The sequence below is a fragment of the Harpia harpyja genome, chromosome 3 (assembly GCF_026419915.1).
Source record: "Harpia harpyja isolate bHarHar1 chromosome 3, bHarHar1 primary haplotype, whole genome shotgun sequence".
Taxonomy (NCBI): Eukaryota; Metazoa; Chordata; class Aves; order Accipitriformes; family Accipitridae; genus Harpia; species Harpia harpyja.
In genome coordinates this window covers 70,483,914-70,508,202 of record NC_068942.1, presented here as the reverse complement: position 1 = coordinate 70,508,202, position 24,289 = coordinate 70,483,914, and the positions used below count along the sequence as shown (strand labels likewise).

Sequence of the window (24,289 nt, the reverse complement as noted above, 5' to 3'; positions counted from 1 at the left end):
TTTTATTGTATATGACACCTGTCAGAAGGAGCTATACCTGCTTTTGGAGTCAGTATTTATGTCATTAATTTTTAAACTCAATAAAAAATTAATTATTTCCATCTGATTACTGTATTAGCTACAGCAGAAGTGTATGATTTTTTAAGCAGAGAAGCACTTTTTCTAGACTCTGATTACAAAGCAGTTTAATTTGAAGCAGCTTTGGTGCCACACATCGCTGGGGCGGTGTATTCCTGCACTTCGACTGTGCTGAGCACTACCTGCTTGATCATAGTGAGTTAGTTTAGAGAGCTAAAATGGGAGAAAACTTGCTAAAGCATGTGCTGTGAAAGGATCAGTACAGAGCAAGGGAGATCGCAGGACAAGAGAGTAGAGATGTGGCAGGAAGTAGTTAGACCAGCTTAGATTGCCATGATCTGCATCACATTTCACAGACATCTCAGAAATAGATCATGTATTTCCAGCACCACTACAATAAAATTCAGTTATCTGCTGTATGTCAGACCACTGCACAAGAGCTCTTGTCTCCTCCCAAGAGATTCCCAGGTAGCACACTCAGCCTGAGGTAAATTAATTTCACTTACTTGAAAACAAATAGCATATTAAATACAAACTAATAGTTACTAAATACAAACTAATAAGCAATTATACCATGTGATTTTTCTCTCTAATTTTTACAAAAAAAGTCTTCAGGGTTTGTTAAGAAAAAAAATCCTTAACTTAAATATAAATGTTCTTTTTTTTTGCTGGCTTTAGAAAATAAGCAACTTGAACTTTACAGTAATTTCATCTACTTAATGTACTTAATGTGGGTGCATAGTAATATGACAACACTATCCTCTAGTGGCAGTATGTGTTAACACAAGTCTCAATCTACAATGTGAATTGGTTTATGTGTCTTGAAAAGAAGGTATGTTGGCCACATTATTATTTATAAATTCAGAGTTTTGTTTTACATAACATAACAAGGAATAATTAACCAAATGCTGTATACGTGATGATAATACTTCAACTACCAGCATCAGCTACACTACGTATATTTTTACATGACTATAAAACAGAGTATATATATGATTTCTTGTGATCTTCCAGACTATCAAACTTCTGTAGTTGTATTCTGCTATGGTAGCTTTTTCATAGGTATGTCGTTTAACATGGTAGGATCACTAGTTGCTTTTTAGTCTACTCTTGAACTCTGGCATTAAAATCTAACTCTCATGGTGAGAGTGTCTCTAGACACTGGTATCCACAAGCACATCAAATATCCTTAATTTCTTTTTTCAGTTTGAAATTTCAAAAATCCAGTGTATAGCTTAAGGGAAAATAAGGAAAGGCAACATTTTGTGTAAGAGAATAAACTCCGAGATTTCAATGCATCAGTTTTTCAAACTTACCCACTAAAAGGGCCAGTCTAGTCTGAAGGGGTATTTGCTTACTGTGAAGATAAATGTTACAAAAAATTAAATGATTTCTCACTCATCCTCTAAAAATATTCCTGCTCTGGAAGTTTGGAAATTTATTTATCTATGCAAAAAATCCTGTAAGAGTCATCTTCTTTGGTGGTTTTTGTGTGTGTGTGTTTGTGGTTTTTTTTTAATATTCTGACACATTTTGGAGAAATTTTATCTTAACATTTCATAATGTATTTTGGGAATAAAGAGGTTATGATGCTTCCCATTCACGCATGCCTCATAAATGCAAGGCAAAGTGGAAGCAGGAAACAGAGAAGACCCAGTTAAAGACACATCTCTAGCTTTTCGTATGGAGTGATTTCTGCAAGTGACGAGCAGAACAGATGAGAATGAATGTGTTGATGTTTTTATTGTTCTGATTCTACTTTCGAAGACCATTTGGCATACAGGCAGCTCACTTGTGTATCAGGTCCAGTTAGAGGATGGCATAGCTAGCTTAACAATGCTTTCATTTCCCTTGTCTGTACCCGGACAATTAGCAAACATGTTTTAGGAGATGGGATGGTACCTTTTAAAAGTTACCACTTAATGCACCATAAAATATAACCAGTGGATACTAAAGAGGTTATACTGCTATTGATACATATAGAATTCGTAAAAGTTACTTGTACTTTATAAACTTACTTTAATTCACAAGTGTATTTGTTCCTATTGTGCCAAGTTGTTTTTCTGATATCTCTACAAAGAATTGAAGGAAAATATTTTCTTAATTTTCATGTGAATTGTCCTTAAAAACCAAAAGCAAATGTAAAAACATAAAAATGCAGTATTCTTTTTACTAGCAATCAATTTATATTGCAAAATATTTGCATTAATTTTTTTTTTCTCTGAGGTCAGTGCTTGGACCAAAGGAGCTTGATCTGGACAGTTCATGTGCACAGAGAGAAGTCATTGTCGTGTCGTCTTTGTTCAACAATCCCCTCAAGCAGTATTTGCTACAATGGTATAAACTGCAGTGGTAAACTGCAATGTAAAAGCATAAAATTTGCAACAACATAACTGTAGCCACAGAACAATAATTAGTCAAGAAATAATTGTCTTGAATGAGACAACAACTATTTTTAAAGTGTCAATAAAAACTATTAGTAGCATAAGTAGTGGCCCACTAAGGACCAGATGTAACTATGCAATGAACCGTGTTATTTTAAAAATGTCATGTGAAGACTTCAGCTGTTATTACACCCAGAAGGTGTTATTCAGGGGCTTGTGGTGATGTATGGATCCTTTTGCTTCTGATTCATTAGTTTAATTCCAGTTCACATTGATAGTGACAAAATATTATATAATGGCAGATCATAGCACTGAGTTTCATGAATTAACCATATGTGTCCAGTGCCCCAAAAATATTGCTAGAAGTTTACATCGCAGGTTGGCTAACTGTGGAAAACACCAGCCGGTAATTTTGTTGGCAGTGTTTCTTACTGATGTTTGAATGGCCAATGAAGATTGAATTTTCCTTTTTCCTCTAGTTCCTCTCTGTAAGTTGAGCATTGTCAATGGGAAATACGGAGAAGTCTCAGAATTTCTGCCTCTGCTATGTGTGTTCTGCAGATAAATAAAGAAATGAAAAATAATGTCAGGGAAAAGTAATACCCAGATGTCCTGGGGGAAATGCTTGTGAGGATCTGTGAAAGGAAACTCTTATGTTAGTGACAGGCTGCAATCTGTTTGTGTGAAGACAGGCCCTACATCATAGGTGATCAAAATAATGCTCTTTAACTCTTAAGCTATGTTAAAATAGGACTGAGATGTAGAAAGAGTGAAAAAACTTTGATCTTAGCTCCACGTTCTCTTCAATAGGTCAGTACCACCAGGTGAATCTGACTTGTTTTTACTTCCACTTGCCTGATTCTCTTGAATTCTGTGTTTCTAGATCCTGTGTATCTAGAACTAGTAACTTAAGGGCATAAGAAGATGGAGTTTACTGTTATATGCATTATTATGTGTTTTAGTGTTCCTGTTGACTAAAAACAAGTTAATTTGATACTATGTTGCTGAAAAACATATACTCACTTGATGACTCTATTGGTGTTTTTTTGGAGTATGTTATGTTTTCTTTGTACATATTTTGCCTTGAAAAGGGAACCTTCTTAAATTTTCTTTGGAAAAATACTGTGTTTATGTAGTAAGCAGTACAATAAAACAAATTTTAATTATAATTTGCAGTTTCACATGTTCATAATTGCAAGAATGTTGCCTTAAATACAAATATAGGAATTTAAGAACTATTCTGAAACATTTGAAAACATTGTATTTGGCTATGAAGCATCAGAGTCTAATGGTTTATTGTTTAGGATTCCAGTACAGTATTTTTCTCAGTGTTCCACTGAAGTGTAGCATAGACGTTAGAAGAGCTCTGTAATAAACACAGACTTTCTTATCTATTATCATATTATTAAATGGGGCTTGACTGCTAGCTCTGCAGAGCTGAATTAGCAAGACAAATAACACAGGAAGAATAGCCAAAGCTCCTTGGATAATGTCCTTCTCTGCTGACCTACAGCATGGTTCATTTTATGTACTCATTTAAAATTTGGGCTGCCTGCTGGTATGCACAAAAAGAGTACAATAATTGCAGAGTGTTCTCTTCTAATAGAAATCTGTAAAGAAATACAGGAAATAAAACAATCAAATGTATTTCTCACAGATCACTGGAGAGCTATAATGTCATGTGCAGATAATAGTTGCATACTAATGATCTGGAGAATGTGAACTTGCAGTCTAGCACAGTCATACTCGATTTCCATTAATAACTGCATGAACCAGCCCCTACTACAGTATAATGGCATGCTGTATACAATGATTAAAATATTAGATCTTTCATATGGTGAATATGTCACTTTACAAATGGCTTCACTGAATTCAATTCATTAGGGCAGGTGTTCTTCAGTGTGAATAAGGATATCGTCTGGCCCTGAATAAGGCAGCAAACAGAGTCCTATTGCACTAAGAAATTGCACAGGCAAAATGTCTGTTTTTCTGGTGGTTGACTAAAAACATAAGAAAGAAAAATTCAGTATGTAACAGAGGACAGAAGAAACAAATATATTGAAGAGATTGATTTTGATTTGCGGAGGCTGCTTTTTCACTAGAATTTTAGTTATGCCAGAGGGAAGTATGCTTTCTCTTTCTCTCCACTGACGCTATCCCATACATCTGGAAGCAATCGGTCTTAAAAAAGGGCCCTGACATCTCAAGTTAGAGAAAGCAGACCAATGGTATGTGGCAGAGCTGTGACAACAAATCTGAAAATCTGTCTTCATTGATTTCAGTTACTGTCATGTTAGATTTGATGCAAAACTTTCAGCATCAACTCGCTCTTACGTGTATTATTGCCCGAGCTAGAAAATATTAAGAATTACTTTTTAATATAAATTGAATAGACAGATCATGCACGCATGTGCTGAGAATTTATTGGAATTGAATAGGATGCATAACAGCCTTAAAAATTTAAAAAGTACAATGAAGTGTAGCTGTAAAGTACTCTTTATAATGTAGAACTAGAGAGCAGAATCCTCTGCCGAGTTAGTTAGACTCTTTGTCAACTAATTAATCATTCTAGAATAAAAGAGCCTTGTGATTTCCCATAATATGAAGCCAGAAAAAAATGTGTTTACTAAGAAAAGCTAGAGAGAAGAAATGCTATTACTAAATACAGTATTTTATATGATGGTATATTTTTCATATCAATTCATTTGCTATAATTTTTGAAAATTAAACAGTTGTCAATGTACACCTTCATGTAATTTGCAAGGAAAAAGCATCACATAATTTTTTCAGTTTGCAATATTTTAAAGAAATGTCCCTAGATATGCTAGAAATCAGAATTTGGCTTGTGAAAGGGGTAGCTCCTCCTTGGATTCACCACAGACATAGGGTACAGACTGGTATATTCTGATGAAGAGATTTCAAATTTTATATGAGGAAAAGAGAAGTTCACTGGTCATACTGAAAAAGAAGCTATGATGTCCCTACTTCTCATTTTTTTAATAATATTGCATATTGTCAGTAGTATGAAATGACAAAACTACTAGTTTGTTACCAAGTAGAACAGAAGGCCAGAACATGGCTACTTAAATAAAAAATTAGTAGTCCTATTCGCTGAATTGGGACTATGTAAGAGGATAAGTACTCACCATCATGAAAAAAGAAAATCATTCATAATCTGGCTCTGGGAGCCACTTGCTATTAAATTTCATGCCTTATGTTTTAAACTGAGAACCTTTAGAGGTGAGGGGGGAGTCATTTCTTCAAGTTGTAAGTTACACAATTTCTAGGTGCATATTTCTTTACTGACTTTCTCTGAAATAGAAGTTGCTGACTACAGCTTGAACGATATGGTACTAAAGTGATTAGTAGATTGGTTTGGGATGGGAGATCCTGTTTTTATATTTTAATAAGTTAACAAATCAAACATGTGAAATAAAAACAAATTCCTAAATTAAGAAAGACTTATAAATGTTTTGGTCAAAATATTGTGTAACAAAAGTACTACCAGACAGAGGAGTCACACAGCTTTTCCAGGGAGTGCCTTTTTCTGTATTTAAGCAGCTCTCTCCTGGGAAACAGTGCTACAAAAGTTACTGGTAACAGTGTGACAGGACTAAGTGCTTTAAGAATAATAAGCATTTTGCCTAAACCAAATAGTGTTGTAGTGTTATAATAGTCTAAAATAATATTAATTCTTAAATTTTCTTAGTAACTGTGTCAGTTCCTGTTCTCTTCAGGACAGAATACCTATTCTTCATTGACATATCTTTAAAAAGCAATCATTAAATTCTACATTCTTCTTTACAGTTTGAGAATACAAACTTGTGTATAGAGGAATTAGCAACGTTAGTCAAACGTACTTTCAAAAATATTTAACTAAGTAATAATCTTATATGGTGTGTGTTTGTTTGCTTAGTTAGGTTCTAAACCAAACTGATTGCTACTAATACCTTTTTACTGGATTTTAAAACCCCTCACAGGATTCTACAGTCTAACCATTCTTTCATTAAATGTCTGTTGTTTATAATACCACTTTTCTAAGTAAGTTGCTACTCAAAAGAAATAAGTTAAGTAGATACTTTGAGAAATGTGTCATGCAGTGAGTTTGTTACTGATCACATTTATTTTGAGGAATGAAGAACATGACTCCATAATGTCATTCTGTTTGTTAATCACAACGCTCTTCAGTTTCTTCGTTACCTTCCAAACTGTTTCCTATGCCTGGACCCACCTACTGTAAAATAATTTTACCCTCAGAAGCGTCTCAGACCATTTTCTTGCCAAATAAACGTTTTTAGCACCTTACATTCTGTTCTTTAAAAGTATCAAAGAGGGTGAGCTACTAAGCCAAATTCCCCTCAGGATTTGAGAATGTGACTCTGTAATCTTGTGTAAAGAGGCATTAACAATATTAGTCACAGTACTCTGCTTTTTCCATATTCCTGACTAGTCCCTGGTGTGGCCATCCTTGCACAAGCAGAATTCTCATTAGCATTAACAGATTTATCAAATAATAAAAAAAAAATATTGAGATTTGTAGAACAGTGCTCCTGCTACTTATAGGAACAGCATCATTTATTTTTATTTACTAATGCATGTAAGAGTTGCACAAAAAAAGCATTGGAATCGTGAATCAGCAATATTTTGTAGTAGGGGATGCCTGGGTAGGGACCAAGGGGAGGATTTTAGGCATTTGGGCTTTACTACTGTAAATAACCAAATTTATTTGTAAACACTGGTATGATAAAACCATTTAAACAATGATTCACAACACATAATGATAACGGACTGTTTTTTGTGGCAAAGGACCAGCAGGGAGGTACTTAGAGCTTTCAGATTCTAAATTCACTTTTACATCAGCCCTTGGAGCATTACAAAAAGGGGACCACTCAAACTCCTCACCCTAGTTATGATTCACATGAGGCAGTCCACCAGCTGGAATTGTTTTGCCCATGTTCTGTGCTTGCTTCCCAGTTCATGGAATCATCATAGAATCATAGAATGGTTTGCGTTGGAAGGAACCTTAAAGATCATCTACTTACTAACTTAGGCTGTAGGAATTGGTTATACTGGACTCCAGCCAGCTGGCAGTGATTTTTGTGATCAGGGAATTCTATCTAGAGAGAAGTATCCAGTCTTTTTTGCTGTTCAAGCAATGTAGTGAGAGCAGACTGGACCACAAAATGTGACCCAAAAGTGTCTTAGAGTAGCTGAGTTATTAAAGGAGATGTTTAACAAAATGTCTGTTCCATTCAGTTTTATCAGCAGGAGAAAAACACCTGAATAAGAAGTCCAAGACCTGGTCCTTACTGTGCTTTCTTTACCCTTTCATTCCTTGTTTTGTTATCTTTGTGAATTTTGAGTATGTACAACCAGTCAGCAAATGAAAAATCAGGTGCTTTTTACACTATTAGTTACAACATCTGTTTTTCTTTCTGTGAATGTTGATATTTCAACTTCCCATAATATTTCTTTGACTGCTTAAAATTTTTGTTAATTTGTTTTAATCAGTTTAATATAATTTGAAGATTACCTAAATACATAAGGTTTTTTTTTCCCCCCATTTGCCTCTTCATTGCTTGAATTCCTTACTGATTTCAGTGAAACACAAAAATGTATTTCATGTCACAAGAAGAATTCTGAAGATTGAGAGGTATTAAGAATGAGGGAAACACTAAAGAATACCTGCTTTTAAAATCTAACAACTTAATAACCTTATGTATTCTGTTTATGTGTGCCTATGACTTATGTAACACTATGGGGTTTGTTCCACATTTAAGTATTTTTATTTTCTTGTGATTGCTTTGGGCTAAATTTTTTTGTGTTTGAGTGTCAAAATAGCCTTTTGTTTGGAAACTGATTATATTTAAATGCTATAAAACTAGTGACAAATATATGACTCATCAATAATTTTTTTACATGGTATAGATTAAAAAGTACATTTGTATGAAGGTTGTTCAGTTGCATGTTTTAAGATCAGCAATAGTGCAACAACATTAAATTTGAGAAGAGAGTGCTCGGCATTTGTAGGATTCCTATCACTGATTTATTGGAAGGAATGAGCTCTGGAGTATGTTAAAATGCATTTCTACATAGGATAATGACATTAACTTATTGATTAAAAAGAACTGTTAGACCATTCAGGTTTACTGTTTGCCTCAAAGGCTTTGTTAGTTCCAAAACTCTGTAATGAGCATCATTAATATCTGTCTTTTAAGTCTTTTAATGTAGAATTCTAGTCCTTAAAATGTCCTTAAATATAGAAAACATTGTTGTAGTATAAAAGATAGACTTTGGGAAAGTAGCGTTTATACAGGATATTGCAACTCATCTTTTAATTTTAGTTCCTATTCTAGAGTGTATTTAATACAGTGTACTGGAACACTGTAATATCATCCCATTTCTGTAATGTATAATTTGATGTGCACACTGTAACTTTTTCTGATGAGCATACAGGAGTCATCTACTATATCTTACTAATATAAAAATACATCCTGAATTATTAATGCATTAATACTAATGAAGCAGTAGATAAAAGATATAGTGCAAATACCAATAGTGGGGGCTACTGCTAAGCAATTTCTAGTGCCAAATTTTCCAAAAAAGAGATGATTCTAAGAATGGAGTTGTTAAAATGTTCAATTTATTCATTAATATGTGGGCAGTGTTCCCATTTTCTCACTGAGAATCTATTTGCTAATAAACTATCTCATAAGACTTGTTAAGTAAGGAGTCTGCAAGTTGTATGCAGTATTTTTTACTTATTTAGTGCCAATAATCTAAGAATGTGTAAGTACTTAACAAATATTAATAAAGTAAACATCTGATTATTCTGATAAGAATATTATATCTGTTTTATAGATGACTAAACAGAGGCCTGGAAAGGAGATGTGACCATCAAACACTACACAGATCTGTTAAAGAAGTTGGGACGTGTTAACCTGAGTGGCAAATAATACAGTAGGTGTGCTTTTATCTGTCTTGATAACTGCTTTCTTCCCATAGCTACTAATGGACTTGTAGAAGGGCATGAAAACTCAATTTGTATTTCACTTAGAAACAAAACACAAAGTGATTATACTCATGTAGACAGCAAAAACCTCAAAAGTTTTAAACAACCAATGTCTCTCAAATGGAAGAAGACTTTTTCGTCCTTTTACATGTCTCCTTGAAATTAGGAATTTTCTGGTTAACAAGCCAATAATGAAAAATCCTTCTGCTCTGCTGTTGCCACAATTCAGATTCCAATTGGATAATCTTCCACCCTGACTCCTCTAAAACTTTGTGGGAAATTTATTGATTACTACATTCATAACAGAAATTTCAAGGAACTAATAAGCTAAATGTTTACATAGTTAAATGCAGTATGATCTCTAAGAATAAAGTTCAAAACATTTGAACTAATATTTTCAAGCTTAGGTGCTAAAATGTGGTTCCTTAACACTTTTATAGGCTTGCAAACAGTCAGATTGCTGACTATCTTCCAAAAGGTTCAAGTCACTTTTATTTTGGAATCCAAATATGCATTTAGGAATGCTGCTGTCAGGCACTAATGGCTGATTTGCAATAAATTTTAATAGTTCATTTGATGATCTGTAAATGAAGTCTAGAAGACTCATGAATTTTTTAAGTCCTCCTCACCACTAAATTTATAGAACTGCTGTACATAAGCTATTGTATTCTACTATGGTATCTGTGGGCTCTTGGATACAGATGTGCATCCTAAATGACTGTCAGAACAAGACCTAGGTGTATATCATTTCTGTTGCGCCATTGATCTAATGCTGTCATTTGTGTTGAATGGGAACCTAAAGATACAGGCAGAAAGTTTTCAGTTTGGACAGTTTTCCAATCTGAACAAAATCAGGGGAGCTGGATGACAAGGGTAAACTCTACTCCACGTTTTGGGATCACAAGCCATGAGAATTCAGTCCTGTTATGTTTTAAAATAAATAGAGATCTCCTTACAGACTACAATAGAATAATATCTCAGGGAAAAATTATGACTGTATTTACTGAAGAATTTTCCAATCTTGCAAATTTTACTGAAAATTTTGTTGTCCTATTTTTCAGAATTACCTTAGTTTCTAAAATGGATGATATAGAATGTAGAAACTACATTTAGTAACTTGAGGATATAGACTGTATAGCACTTCAAGGAAAGATGACAGTAGGCATCAGTGTTTTTTGGACAGTATTTTTTGTTGCAGAGGAACATTATTAGTGGAACTGGCACAAAGAGAACTAAGCAAGTACAAGGGGGCAAATAAGGATAAAGGGCCTCATCCTGCAAAGTGCTGAATGTGTTTTGAGGCGCTGACTGCCTTTAACTCCTGTTGACTCCTGCATGCAAGGAGGGTGGATTGAAAGAATGTGTGTATGTGCATGTATGTGGAATTAAAGAACCTTATTTGAACCTGTCTTTGGGTTATAGCCAAGTACTTAAAAGTCAAGACGATAGTCAGATGCTTGGGCTATGAAGTTACTTAATGCAAAAGAAAAAAAAGGACTATAGCTGCTTTGGTTTTGATCTTGCTCATGTGATAGAAGTTCCAATAGCTTCCGATCCTACTGGCAGGTCCAAAGACTTTCTCTAATTGTATTTATATAAATGTTAATAACTATTTCAGTATTATTAACGATGGCAAGATTTGAACTCATTAAAGGTGGGAAATTGGTGGGATTAACTTGCTCCAGCTTTTATTTGCCAAGAGAGCATTTTCCCAGCATTATTCTTCCTCCATATATTTTAACTTTGTAATTGTGGATCAAAGCCTACTCAGCTTTGGTTGTATTAAGTGAATCTTACTAAAATAGAAACTCAGAAAGGCATTTTCTGCCAAAAAATGTAACTGGAGAAGTCACGATTCAGTTCAGCTTATTAAATCTGTTTACTCAGTGTGCCTAAGTCTTTTTGGAATTTAAAAAAAAAAACCACAAACATGGGTATGCTTGGGCAGTGGGACATGACAAGTAGTACATTTTTAAAGAAATAGTCCTGGGAAATAGGTTTGAGAAACATTGACAATACAGAACAATAAACAAGACCCCATAAATGTATTGCCTGGATTAGTATGTCTCTATGAAACTAAAATTATTCAGAAATTGTGAAAAATCAGAACTTCAAAGTCTTGCACTTTATGTTCATCTGAATATAAGAATTCCATCTGGTCCTGTATCTTATCTCTAAAAATTGCTGATATATTTGTGCTTTCAAAAGAAGGTGTAAGAATTTTACAGGAAACTACTGTGGTTGGTCTTTTCCTGAACTCTAATTGCTAATCTGCTTCAACTTTATTAGCTCTTTCCATAAAATTTATATAAATAATTATAATAATTGTGAACATCTGCTGTATTTATATTCTTTCCCTATGAATATTTACATAAAAATTCTTGACATCATTTACTTCATGTCATTTAGAATATAAGATCAGCCACATGAAATGAGACAAAAGGTCCATCTAGCTTGATATTGCCTCTCACCTGCTATGTAAGATTTTTGCTTGGTGAGCCTTATTATTTGCAGAGTAACAATTAACAATTTATTCTTCTCTGTTAACTGTCTTAATTGCATTAATGACATTAGTCATCTCAACATTGACATTAGTTGTATTTTGCTTTCAATCTTCTGGGGTTTTTTTGAAGTGAGGCATCTTGGTGTGTTTTGTTTCTCTTTTGTGAAACTGTTCCATACTTCTATTTATCTTTGATACGCTTTCTATGGTTTCATAGAAGCTATAGTTTTTTAGAAACTAAAATTCTAGTTTTATAGGGTCTTTTTTTTTTCCTGAGATGGGATGTCAGAACTGCATACTTTGTAGATGTTGGGAACATGGTAGGTTTATATTGTCTCAGAATTATTTCTGTCTCTTTCCTAGTAGTTTATGTTTGTCTCTCTGAATCTTGTTGCATATTGAACTGCTGTTTTCAAAGAATCATCCATAATGACTCCAGGACCATGTCTCATTAAGATAATAGTTGAGAGATCATCTTTTTATATGTTTTCACCTTATGTGTTATGCTGCCTTTATTGATTTTATGCATCCATTATCCATTTTGAGAACATTAGAACGATTGTATTAGGTTAGACCAAAGGTTACATTAGGCCAGTTTCCTGTCTCCAGTACTGGCTAAAATAAAATGCTGCTGGAAAAAAAAAAAACATTAGAACAGGGCAATCATGCATTGTTACTTTGTCAGAATATTCTCCCCAGCTCCAGCAGTTTGCAGTTCAGGAAATTCCAGAGTCAGAGATACTGTCTTTGTAGTTAATGAATTTTATTTCCTGTTGCTCAGTATGGTATAATTCTTCTGCAAATGCTAGCAGTAAGTTTTAGATTTGACTGTCCTGACTAATTTTTATCACCAATAATATTTCATCCTATTCTGTCCATATGCAGCTTGTCTTAATTGAGGTAATTAAGCCAATTAATGTTCATCAAACTTTTAAGTTCATGTAGACACTCAGTTAATTGATCCTTCTATTTTTTTGGTCAGATCAAATGTAGTTTATGTTTTTTCCAATCCTTTGTTAAATCCCAAACTGTTTAATTTCCTACTTTGGCACGTTACTAATTTTTTTCACACAAGGTAGAAAGCACTTATTTGAGGAAGAGATGAATGGAATTTGAGCCATCCTCTGACTGTTTAAGCCAAAGCATGCTGCTGCTGAAGCTGTAGAAATTCATGGTTATTCCAAATGCATTCTGTACCAGCTGCAACTGTTTAAGTAATTCACTATTTTTTTTGAGGAGATATGATATGAATAGGGATAAAAGTGAGAAGAACTGATAAGTGTTTTGATTTAAAATCTTTCTGCTTAACCCTTTATTATGTTCACACAGGATTTTTGCAAAAATACTGTCCTTAAGCAAATGGTCTTTGACTAAAGATCAGTCTGAAAATATGACAGTGTCTTGTCTGGTGTTACATGTAGGATTAGGTCCAGCATTATTGAAATTAATGAGAGTTTCTGCTTTGACCTTGTTTATAAGGAGCAGGACCTTGGACACCAATGTGCAGCTGGACACATTGAAAGATAAAGTTATCTGGGGTGGGTTTTTGTGTGATCGAGTAGAGAGATAAGAACTCTAGAACTATTTACATTTTCAGTGCTATTTAAGTGCTGAATTCCTAATGCGCATTGACATTGCACAGTTTTAAGGGCAATATTGTGTGCAACCATAAATAAATGTGTGTCATTTTTCCTTTGAACAATTTAATATTTTAGGCATGGTATGTTGGTTGTGCCTTACGGAAAGAACAGATGTGCAGTTTACCTTGTGGGAAGAGGAATCAGCTGCAGTAATTTAGGCTTTTCTCCTGGTATTTCCCTATTATCCGATAATCTCTTTGATGAGGAACAGTCCCCAATTTTCTGTTCTCCACTCTAAGTCTGGCACCTGCCCTAAATCTTTATTTATTTGGAGAAACAGGCCTCCCCCAAATGCCTTTCATATTTAGCACGGCTGTTTCCATTTACTGCCTGATGAACCTTTTCAGAGGCTGTATTCTTTACCTCAAAGGTTATTGTTGCTGGGGAAAAAAAGCAAAGTCCTAGGTATGCCCTCTGGTCTTAACCAATATCTGTCCCTGAACCACAAGTTCTTGAAATGGGTCCATGTTAGCTATTATAATGGGTTTGCTATGGCGCAGGCATTCAAGATCCAAAATTTTGTCATTGCAATATTAGTAGAGATGTGCTTTTGCCCCTTTCCTTGCTACTCAGCATATGTCATATAAGGAAGTTCTCTTATTGAAAGGGAATGCTTTGAAGATCTTTTGCAATTAATATATTGCCTTTTGCTTCCCCTGTATTGAGGATTTATTCCAAAACCTCATTTCAGTTGTGCAGAACATGCGCAGGTTACGTCCCATGATCAAGTCTCCATGTGGGATACCTTGGTTTTCCCAGTTAGGGCTGTGTTTCTCAGGGGTTTTCTCTTTGCTGGTTGTTCAAGATGCAAACACTATGCAAAAGGCAGCTAGACTCCAAAGTTTTCTTCTCAAGTGAGGTAAGAAGGCTTTTGTCTTTTAATCTTCTCCTGAGCATGCCACTAGAGCCAAAATTTCTTGTGCCATTTGGGTAAATGCATAGGCTAATCAAACGGGTGAGGTGTTCATAGTAGCACCGGGGATGTCATACACGCTAGTGATTTACTCTGTAAAGTCTATGGGGAAAATGCTGGATGTTCCCACAGTGCTTGTCTCCTACAGCATCAATCTGTTATGCAGCTGTATCAGCTTTGGCAACATCCACAGAGCACAGCAGGACTGTATCCACATTGGCTCATTCGCTATATCTTCCTGAATGTTTCTGACCTGGTGGGTCTGCTTCTTGCATCTTTTAGATTGTTAAGGCTACGCTGGCTACCATCAGCACTATACACATTGTTCTGCCCACGTGGTTCTACTTTCTGAAATCTCCATTGTTCTGCCCACGTGGTTCTACTTTCTGAAATCTCCTTGATGCTTAAAATCTCTTCAGCTATCCCTGACAGCAGGAGTGTCATTTGTTTGCTACTCGGGCATCTAAACCATTCTGCTAGAAGGAATGGTGAGAAAATATGTTTTTGTCTGATCATTAAAAGAAGAGCTTATGTCTGGGAGTCTGAAGTATCAACATCAGTGCGCAGTGGTATGTATGTGTTTTATTCCAAGGGTGTCTGCTTCTTGAACTGGCTTACACGTATCAACCTCCTTTCTCATCAGTCTAAGTGGGCTTGCTTATTTCTCAACATCACTGCAGTGCTGGCTGCTGAATTATTTGGCTTTGTTTTCTAGACACAGTTTCAAACTGCTAGACAGGTTTCTTCTCTGTGTTCTTGTGTCCTAATACTTCGTTTTCTCTTTTTAATGGAGGCCAGATGGTCTCTCACGCATCACATCACTCCAAACTGTTCTTGATGTGGCAGACATAAGTTCCCATTCTATTGCATTACCTGTTCAAGAGCAGCGATTTTCATAGCTGCAGAGTGCTGGCCTCTTTAGGACGTGTGATACTCATTGAGAATTTGCTGTCTAATCATTCCTTCATTTTCATTTCCAGAATTAAACTCTGCTCCACTGTCTTAAGAATTCTTAGGCCAGTTCTGTTGCAAAGGGAACAATGTTTTACTAATTACTAATATTAGATGGTCTGTGCCTCCACAGTCTTTGAAGATTGTAAGCCTTGGCAATGCATTATTCATTTTAGGTCCCTGATTTATGTTTCCTCCCAGCCAGGGAACATGCGATAGATATAGGATCGCCCTATTTTCTACATTCTGTACTGAGTTTTTGGGTGGAGTATCTGGCTACTGAAAGAGATAGTTGAAATAACTGGCAAGCTAGGCATTCTGGCTTGGACATGTCTAGCAATCCAAGTACTTGAGAGAGGAAGTCAACCAGTATTTCAGAATGAATAAATTGTCTTTTATCAGTTAATTAATTACTGAAAGGGATAGATGGTAGTGCCTAATGATAATATTCTATATGACAGCATTACCGTTAACCCTTAGAAAACACTTAGTTCTTCAGGGTACATGAGGTTCTTGTCTTTTAAACATAACGGAATCTCTATAATGTCTCTGGTCTAGGCAGTGCTAAGACAGGCACATAAGTTCCCCATCTAAGCCTCCACAACTTTGCTGCATAGCCACTGATTGCATTTTAATTTCACCATAATCTCAGGCTTTATGCAAACTTTACAGTAACTAGTTTTGATATTTTCTGGACATCTAAACATTGTAAGGGTATTTTTTCCAGGCTATCCTTGTTTATGGAACACTGCAACTATGGTCTTGATCCAGTGTTTAGCTAGGATTTAGTAAGGTGTCAGTATGAATTACAGAAGAAGCTTCTGTACAAAGCTTTCCTAGAAGTATAATCCTCAGAAGAATTAACAATTCCAGACTGCTTTGCCAAATAAATTTTAGTATGTGTGTCTTGTAAACAAAAAGACAATAATTGCATGTTTGGGTGCATTATATTTTTATTTTACTGAATTACAGAATAGCAGTATCTCTTCATTACTAGACAAGTCTATGAGTTGTAGTGATAAACAATTAATCTATTCCAGAATATTTATTGGACCCTTGTCTATTAAAGATAAACATTGCTCCAAGAGGGAAACAGTATATATAATGAAAGGTGATTGTTTAATGACTAATTGGGAATGTGAAATTCTAAGAGGCAATAAAGCTTTCAGAACATATTGATACTAAGTTTAAAACTGTGGAATGAAAATCATAATGATTAATTTTAAGAATTAGTCTATGATCATGAGCAGATGGAGCTGGGAACATCAGATTGCTAACAGATAAGTATCTTCACATTGGAAAAATACATCAGTATTCACCTTGGTATTTTCTGGAAAAAGTTTTGGCTTTTCTTTATTCACTCAAGGCTTTCTAAATACTTTTCTGTATATAATTTCTATTGTTTAGACTTTTGGTATAAAAATAATCCAAAATTCATTGATACAGTTTTGTTTTCAGAGTCTGCTTTTCCCTAGGAAAAAAAAGTTTTATTTGCTATCTATCTTCAATTAAAACTTGGCTAGAAGTTTTTTTTTCCATTGGAAATCTTAGCACATTTCCATTCCAACTGCAGGCTAACGTCCGTGCTTTGGGATAAATAGCAATGAGCCTTCTCACAGTTTCTCAGAAGCTCTTTAAATAAACAGTAATTGAGTATAATAGGCAGCAACACCATTACAACCTGTTGATGGCAGAAGTTCGTTCTTTTTTTTCAAGATGCATTCAGTCTCTACTTCGTGGATCAATAACTCTTCTCCAGATAATGTTTAACAGTCACTAAAATATGTGTCTATTAATGTCATAGTATGAAATTCTATGACAAGGAGCTATAGGAAGTCACATTAGGATTTGCACAGCCTATTGGTGAGTAGCTAATAGTGCTAGGATTCTGTCTCCTGTATTGCAGGCTGGAAAAAAGCCTGTAGCTTAGGAGACATCGGCTGTGTCAATTAAGAGGTAGACCTTCAGCTGCAACTGGGGTGTATCATAGGGCTGCCAAAGGGAAAGGGAAGAAAGTTTTGTTTAAGTTCTACAGTAAAAGAGTGCTGTGAGTTGGTCTACGTCCCAGGTATGCTAACTGCCAGTGGCCCCAGTGGGATGATTCAACAGCCACTGGAAAATAGCCTTTTGTGCCTTTTGGTTGTGCCCAGTGCCCCATTAGTGGTGGATAAATGAGATGGAGCGCACTGTGCTGGGGTTGCACCACAGGAAAAAACCTTCTCACTGCATTTTTCTTAGAGAACTGCAGGTGTCACTAAAAATCACGAAGACAAATCCATTCTCTGGAAGCCAGGACACTGGGGAAATCTGGGGAAGTGGTGAAAAAGACGAATCCTTTTCCAGTTGTGGAGTGTGATAAGCCAACACAACAGAAAACAGGGCTTTGGGGTTTTTTTTGTGTTGGATCTGTCTCAGTGCTTTATGCATGTATGTCCTTAAAAAGTGCTAATTGTGGCTATAATTGGAGTTAGTAAGTTTTCCAAGTAGTCATTATGGTAAGAACAGTTTAAGAGGTTCAGTTTCCATCTGTTACCAGATCCATGGCTTGAATAGCGAATGAAATTTTTTTTCTTAAAATTGGCTTTGTTTCTTTTATTACACTTGTTTGTCACTGTGATCAGTATGTGGAAGATAAATACATGTCACTGTAAAATATTTTTTAAAATTATTTTTAAATGCTACTTCCTGAATAGTTGTAAGACTTCTGATGGTCACCATTTCTCATTCTTTCTCTAGATTCTCTAGTGGTGAACATTGCTTATTTAAGTGTTTTCTTTCCATAACACCTCTAGCTTGGCTTTGCTTATTATTCAGTGGCTCCTGCTTTCTTAGGTCATTTCATAGGACATACAGATATATCTACTTAATGAAAAGATACAGAAAATATCTTGATAAGCATGTGTTATTTGATATGATACTGAATACTGTGAAGAATGTAAGACAGTCTTGCAATAGTTTTCCATTCACTCTGCATCTTTTAGTTGTCCACCTTTCAATTTTGACATGAAGTAATGTATTAATCTTCATCCTTGCCTGGGAGACAAAAAGTCTGGGAGTATTTGCAGTCAATGATCTGTCATGGTGTCAAACAGTGTATCAAGAATTTATTAAGACAATTACCTATGGACCATATTTTTTCTAAAACAATGGAAAATGATTGCTGCTAGCGTTAACACTTCTAACAACAATCAATCATCTTCCCAACTTTCCACCAGTAAGGGATATCAAAGAAATCATTAAATACCTACTTAGGGGGGAAAAAGCAGGCAGGAAATAGAGAAAGAGATGGACAAACAGACAGGTAGCAGCAGACTGAATCTGAAAGGTCAGTGTGTCTCTCCTGCTATACAATGTAGTACAGTCTTGTTGGGTTAGGGACTGTTGACTTCTGCCTCTGAAATGGTGGATTATTTTAGAAAAGCTGTCTTTCCAGCATCAACCTACTGGTGGTTGGCTTAACTTCTGATTTCAGAACAAGTTCAATTTGCATGCAGTGATGTGACTGCCATATCCACTTCCAGAGCCAGAGGAAACACCTATCATTTATGCATATACAGAAGCAGCGTGATGGCTAACTTTGAAAATTATTTGAGGAAGTTGTGTGATGGCCATAGTGGAAACTGCAATTACTTTTATCAAATATCTGTGGCAAATATTAATTAACGTCTCATGAAATATGTTAAAAAGTGTTCTGCAGAATTTATTACTTTGCTGTTTTATATCCTGCTGTTGGCACAGCAGGTACAAGGGGTTAATTCCAGAAATATTTCATATCTCTGTCTTGCTGACTCTTATCCATCAGTGGTCTCCCATAGCCTCTTGGCAAAGAGTCTATCCTAGGTAGTCCGGTAATGCATTTGGAAGGGTAATCCCACAGTTGAGTTCAGCTTCCACAGGAAACAGCATTGATAACGAAAAGTGCTTTTTTCCAACTGAATTTCCATTTTTCCAAAGTTCTCTGTACCTTGTTTAAACATCTTAAGCACATGTCTGAAGGACTAATACTTTCTAATTTTTAATTAAAAAAAAAAAAACACTTCGATTTTCTCCAATCATTTGTATTGTTAAAAAGCAATAAAGTATCATGCACATCTGTCTGTCTCTACCAGAAAAAGCTCTACCCAGAGCTTTCCCACTTTCATTTTTCACTTCGTCTTTATTGGCTGAAAATCAAATGCCATCTTGTTTACTTTGGCAGGCTGTTGAAGGTTATGACTGAGCCCCTCCATTTTCTTTCTTTGTTACATTTACAGTAGTGATCAGAAACATGAGGCTTCCTTTATGTGTTTCTTTGCTGAGAATTCTTGTCAAACAAACACCACTGCCGGCATAACTGTTCTTGGCACTTACTGCCAAAATTTCATTATCTGATGCCTGTGTCACATTAGCACTTAATCATTTCAGTCTCTTCTTATAATAGGGTCATATTGTGCCTTTAACCACATTTTCATTACCTGTCTTTGACACCTTTCTCTTTTAGCTAAACATCTTTTGAAGATGAGTTGAACACAATATTCAAAGATTCATTGCACCATCAGTAACCTTTACACAGTTTATACTGTTTTTCAGCTTTTTTCTCTGCTGTACTAGATTATCAGTTTGATGACCTTCTGTGTAAGTTGTGAGACATTTGTTTTCCAAAAGATATCAGTGGGTTTTGTATCACAGTTACTCTAACTACAACATAATTTATATTTATCAGATTCAATATTTGGGGTTTGGGTTTTGCAGTTTGTCATAATAATGAAACTGGACTGTGAGGGCTTTCTATATCTAGTTCATTTCACTATTTGGTTTTTAAGATTATTACACTGTTGGGTTTCTAGCACAGGAAACGAATGATCAGATTTCATATAGATAGATTTGATGAAAATATTATTACATGAGAAATATTATATATCATAGTCTAAAAATCTTTTTAAAATTAAGTAAAAAAATCCAATAAAACACAAATATGTTCCTCGTACATTAATGTTTTTAATTGGTTGACAACTACATTTTGTTCTGTTCATATAATAGTGTTTGCAAGTACCAGGTTGTTTAAGATTTCTTTGTGCTATTTGGAATACTGGAAAATGTTATGTGTGCACTCATATTCATATGTATAATATGCATACGTACTTGTTACATTATCATGTTATGTGAGAAATATCTATGCATATAATATATATATAAGTAATTGAGACAAATTAAGGCTTTACAATTACCTCTGTGGATAAAATGTACCACTGTATGTAGAAATACCACCTAGAGTTACCTTTTGCAAACCTGAATGGGTGGTAAGAGGACTTCTATTGCACGTGCATCAAAAATTTTGCTGGCAACTTTCCCCATCTTCATACAGCACCACAAGAATGACTTGTTGCCTTAAGGAAATACAAAGGAACAAGTAAAGGGGAAGGTCACTAAATACCAGAATGAGAACAACCACAACATTAAAAAAGGATGAAAAATAAAATATTCACAGTTTCATACTAAACTGAAAATCAGATTGAAGTCAAACCAAAGAAAATAATAAAACAGAAACAAACCCATACAGAATAATGTACATGTGTACACTGAGATATATTCAAAAGCAGAAATAATGTAATTAGTGATCAAAACTTGTAGATTTCTGCCACAAACTCATATCTCTGTGAGATTTTGGCCACCTTCCTATGAGAAGGCAAGGCTTTTAGAAAGCATAGAATTCTCACAGATGAAAAGAAACTTTAATGTTGGCACACAGATGCTCCATTGGCTTCTTAAGTTGTTGATCTAGAAACATTTCTTATTCCAGTAAAAGAATATATGGTAGAGCTACAGGCTGTGGAGCATCTCTACTTTCTCCTGCAAGAGAGAAGGCTTCAGGAGACTGAACTTTCTTGGGAATGCAGAGCCATAGGAGAGAGTTCTTTTCCCTGAGCCTGCTGGGGAGAGGAAGAAGAAAATGATCAGTCTGAAGTTCAGTGCCATTAGTTTAGTACAGGGGACAGCAAGGATGTTTTCTTCATATTGCCTTTCAGTTCTGTAAAGCAGAACCTTGGTTCTATTCCTGAATATAACTTTTTGTGTCTTTAAGTAATTTTAAGGAGATACAGAATTTGTGATCAGTGATGATTCCTGAGTACTTTTTATAAATGCTAAGCACGCTGCCTTGCCCACATTCTGCTTTGCTGGCTAGCTTCATTTTGTGCCCTATCGTTATTAAACAGTTCTAAGTGTCATTCCAGAAATGGTTGCACCTCATCAAGATAAGGTGAGTTTTGAATACAAAGTCCTGTCCTGAGATATATTATGTGCCTGCAGATCCTATTGACCTCACTGGAAATTTGGAATCCTGTGTAGGAGAAGGTTGGACAGCAAGTTCATTTTTATAAACTCATTGCCTTGTTTTCCTTTGAGATTGACTCCTGAACTACCCTGTAACACAGTTCATTGTCTAGAATTTTCCTTAGCAGTCTTGTCTTAGCTTATCCCAGAGCCAACATCTGTGTTCTTCCTTTAAATCCTCATTTGAGGGAAACTGGCTCACTTGGCAGGCAGAGTCACTGGGACAAATATAACTGGACCTCAATGTAATTCCCTCATGGGCAGATGTAGGCTGATGTTTGTGCTACTGCTTGCTGTTTGGCGGAAGGTAATCTCTTCCAAGGCCAGGTTGGGTGTTGGTTAGGCTATAAAGCTTATATACAGTGGAAAACAGTAGAAATACATGAAGCCTGAAAAATGAAGAATCCATCATGGTTTTGCATCTGTGATTTTCCATTGGTTTGGGACATAACCATTTGATTTTGGCGTTGTACCCATGTTCGTGTCAATTAAGATAGCTAAACCTCTGGGGAATTACTGTCTCTTAATCAAGCCCATCATTAAAGTGTGTACACAGAAATGGGCCTAGAGACTGGAGTTCCTGCCAAAACCCCAGAAGCCAAAAAAGAACGTCAAGATTTTAAAAAACATTCCTGTAAGACATTTACCAATGTTTATGCAATTCTTAGTCCATCTCTTCCACTGCTGCTTTCTGTTGATTGAGAGCATAAGGTGCTGTGTTTCCTGTAAGTCTAGAGAAGCTTCTGGAGAAGCAGACAGGAGCAATGCCTTTTTTCACCTTGATGTAATTATAATCTTGATTTTCATCAAGGATTTTCTTGGGTGCCCCTCTGGGCTTCTTCAGTTTGCAGAGACCTGATTAAGCAAGGCTCCCATTTGTTTTTAATAGTCTCAGATTTCACTCTGTGAGTGCCACAGCATGTTTGGAGGGCCTGTGGACGTCAAGATTTTAAATCTTCTTCTGAAATATGTTTATTAGATGCACATAGACTGAAATGTGTTTATTAGATGCGCATAGAATGTGCATATTTATATAGATGTTTAGTGTATGTATAAACTTACATTACTTTATCTTGTTGCATTTACTTGTTGCTAAGAACTGTTCAGTCTAATTTGTATGTATGTGGTATTAGCAGTATTAGCACAAACGTAATGGGAGCATCCACTTCAAGGTCTGGATCTGCCATGTATTTACTATCACATGGTCATTAGGTTTCAAACAGACTGCGTCTATTACATGCACATACAAATGTACTGTCAGCTGCAAGGATCTAACATTGAAAATCAGACCTTGAATCTTACCTTTTTGTATTTCCAGGTTTTCTCCACTTCTCTCAGTAATGTGAACAAACTTTGAAATTAAATCGTTGTCTTTGAAATTAAATAAATTGCAGAAAATAGCAATTAGGTATGAATCTTCTTTTTAACTCTTGTAAGAAATTTGAACCTATAATTGACAGTGGCGAGGGCAAAAAAGAATAGCTCAAGAGTTAAACTGACCTGAAGTGCATTCTTTTTACTGTCTTCTATATCTTTCCCCAATGAAACAAACAAACAAAGCTCAACAAACAAGCCACACAATTGGTGCACAGATGGTACAGAGCAGAACCAGATTCCTCTGCAGAACTGCAAAGCTTACATCCCATGCAGTTTCTACACAGATACAGATTTTACCCATCCATCTGAGCTGTTAAGTTTTCGTGCACCGAGTGTGAGACTCATAGATTTGGCTCCTGCATCAATGCACCCCCACAGATAGGGGCATGTCTTACATACTTTCCTAGCACAGCGCCAGAATCGTTCTCCCCCTCCATGACCTGATATACCAGCCGCAGGTGGTTGGCAGCTCCTCTTGTCCCCTGCCTCCCAGTGCGCTGGTCTGTCAAGCGGGACAGTCTGATGGGCTACCTGTCCACCAGTTCTTACGGAGGTGTCAGGCTCCAAGGAACCCGCTTGCTGGCGTGTTTCCTGGCTGCCTCACAGAAATGCTGGCCTCTTCTCCACCGTAAGCCCCAGCACCCAGATATGTCTCCTGCACAGGACCGGTCCACAGTTTTGTGTTATGCATTGGAAAAGAAGAAACATGAGAGGACTGAGCCATTTATAATTGAAGTTATGCAAAGCGACAGTCAATTTTGTTTGCCAAAGCTTGATGATTTGAAAAATTTGTTCGCATATTTCTTCCAGCCTGTATCAAATATTCTGGAAAGTCATCTGCTTCTTGAAACATCTTTTTGGTCCTCTATTGTATTCTGGCTAAATGCGTCTGAGAACTCTGTATCCGGATAAATGAGGCTGAGCCAGACCTGATATAAGCAAAAATTTAACAAGTCTCACCAGTGGAATCAGCTATGAAACAACAAATGGAACATTTAGTTTTGGTGTCTGAAAAATAATGACAATTTGGTGAATTATCAGTACAAAAGTAGAAGTCCACTAAAACAGGAGTCCTCAGGCTCATCTATCCAGATACAATAGAGGACCAAAAAGATACTT

General features: G+C 35.8%; 1 long non-coding RNA gene across 3 annotated transcripts in view; it reads left to right on the top strand.

Moving 5' to 3' along the window:
• Positions 1-24,289, top strand: part of LOC128139970 (uncharacterized) — an 86,801-nt gene that overhangs the window by 15,525 nt on the left and 46,987 nt on the right. For all 3 annotated transcript variants that reach the window (XR_008234567.1, XR_008234568.1, XR_008234566.1), the window contains exon 2: positions 9,324-9,422. This is a non-coding gene — a long non-coding RNA (uncharacterized LOC128139970). The remainder of the gene's footprint in view (positions 1-9,323; positions 9,423-24,289) is intronic.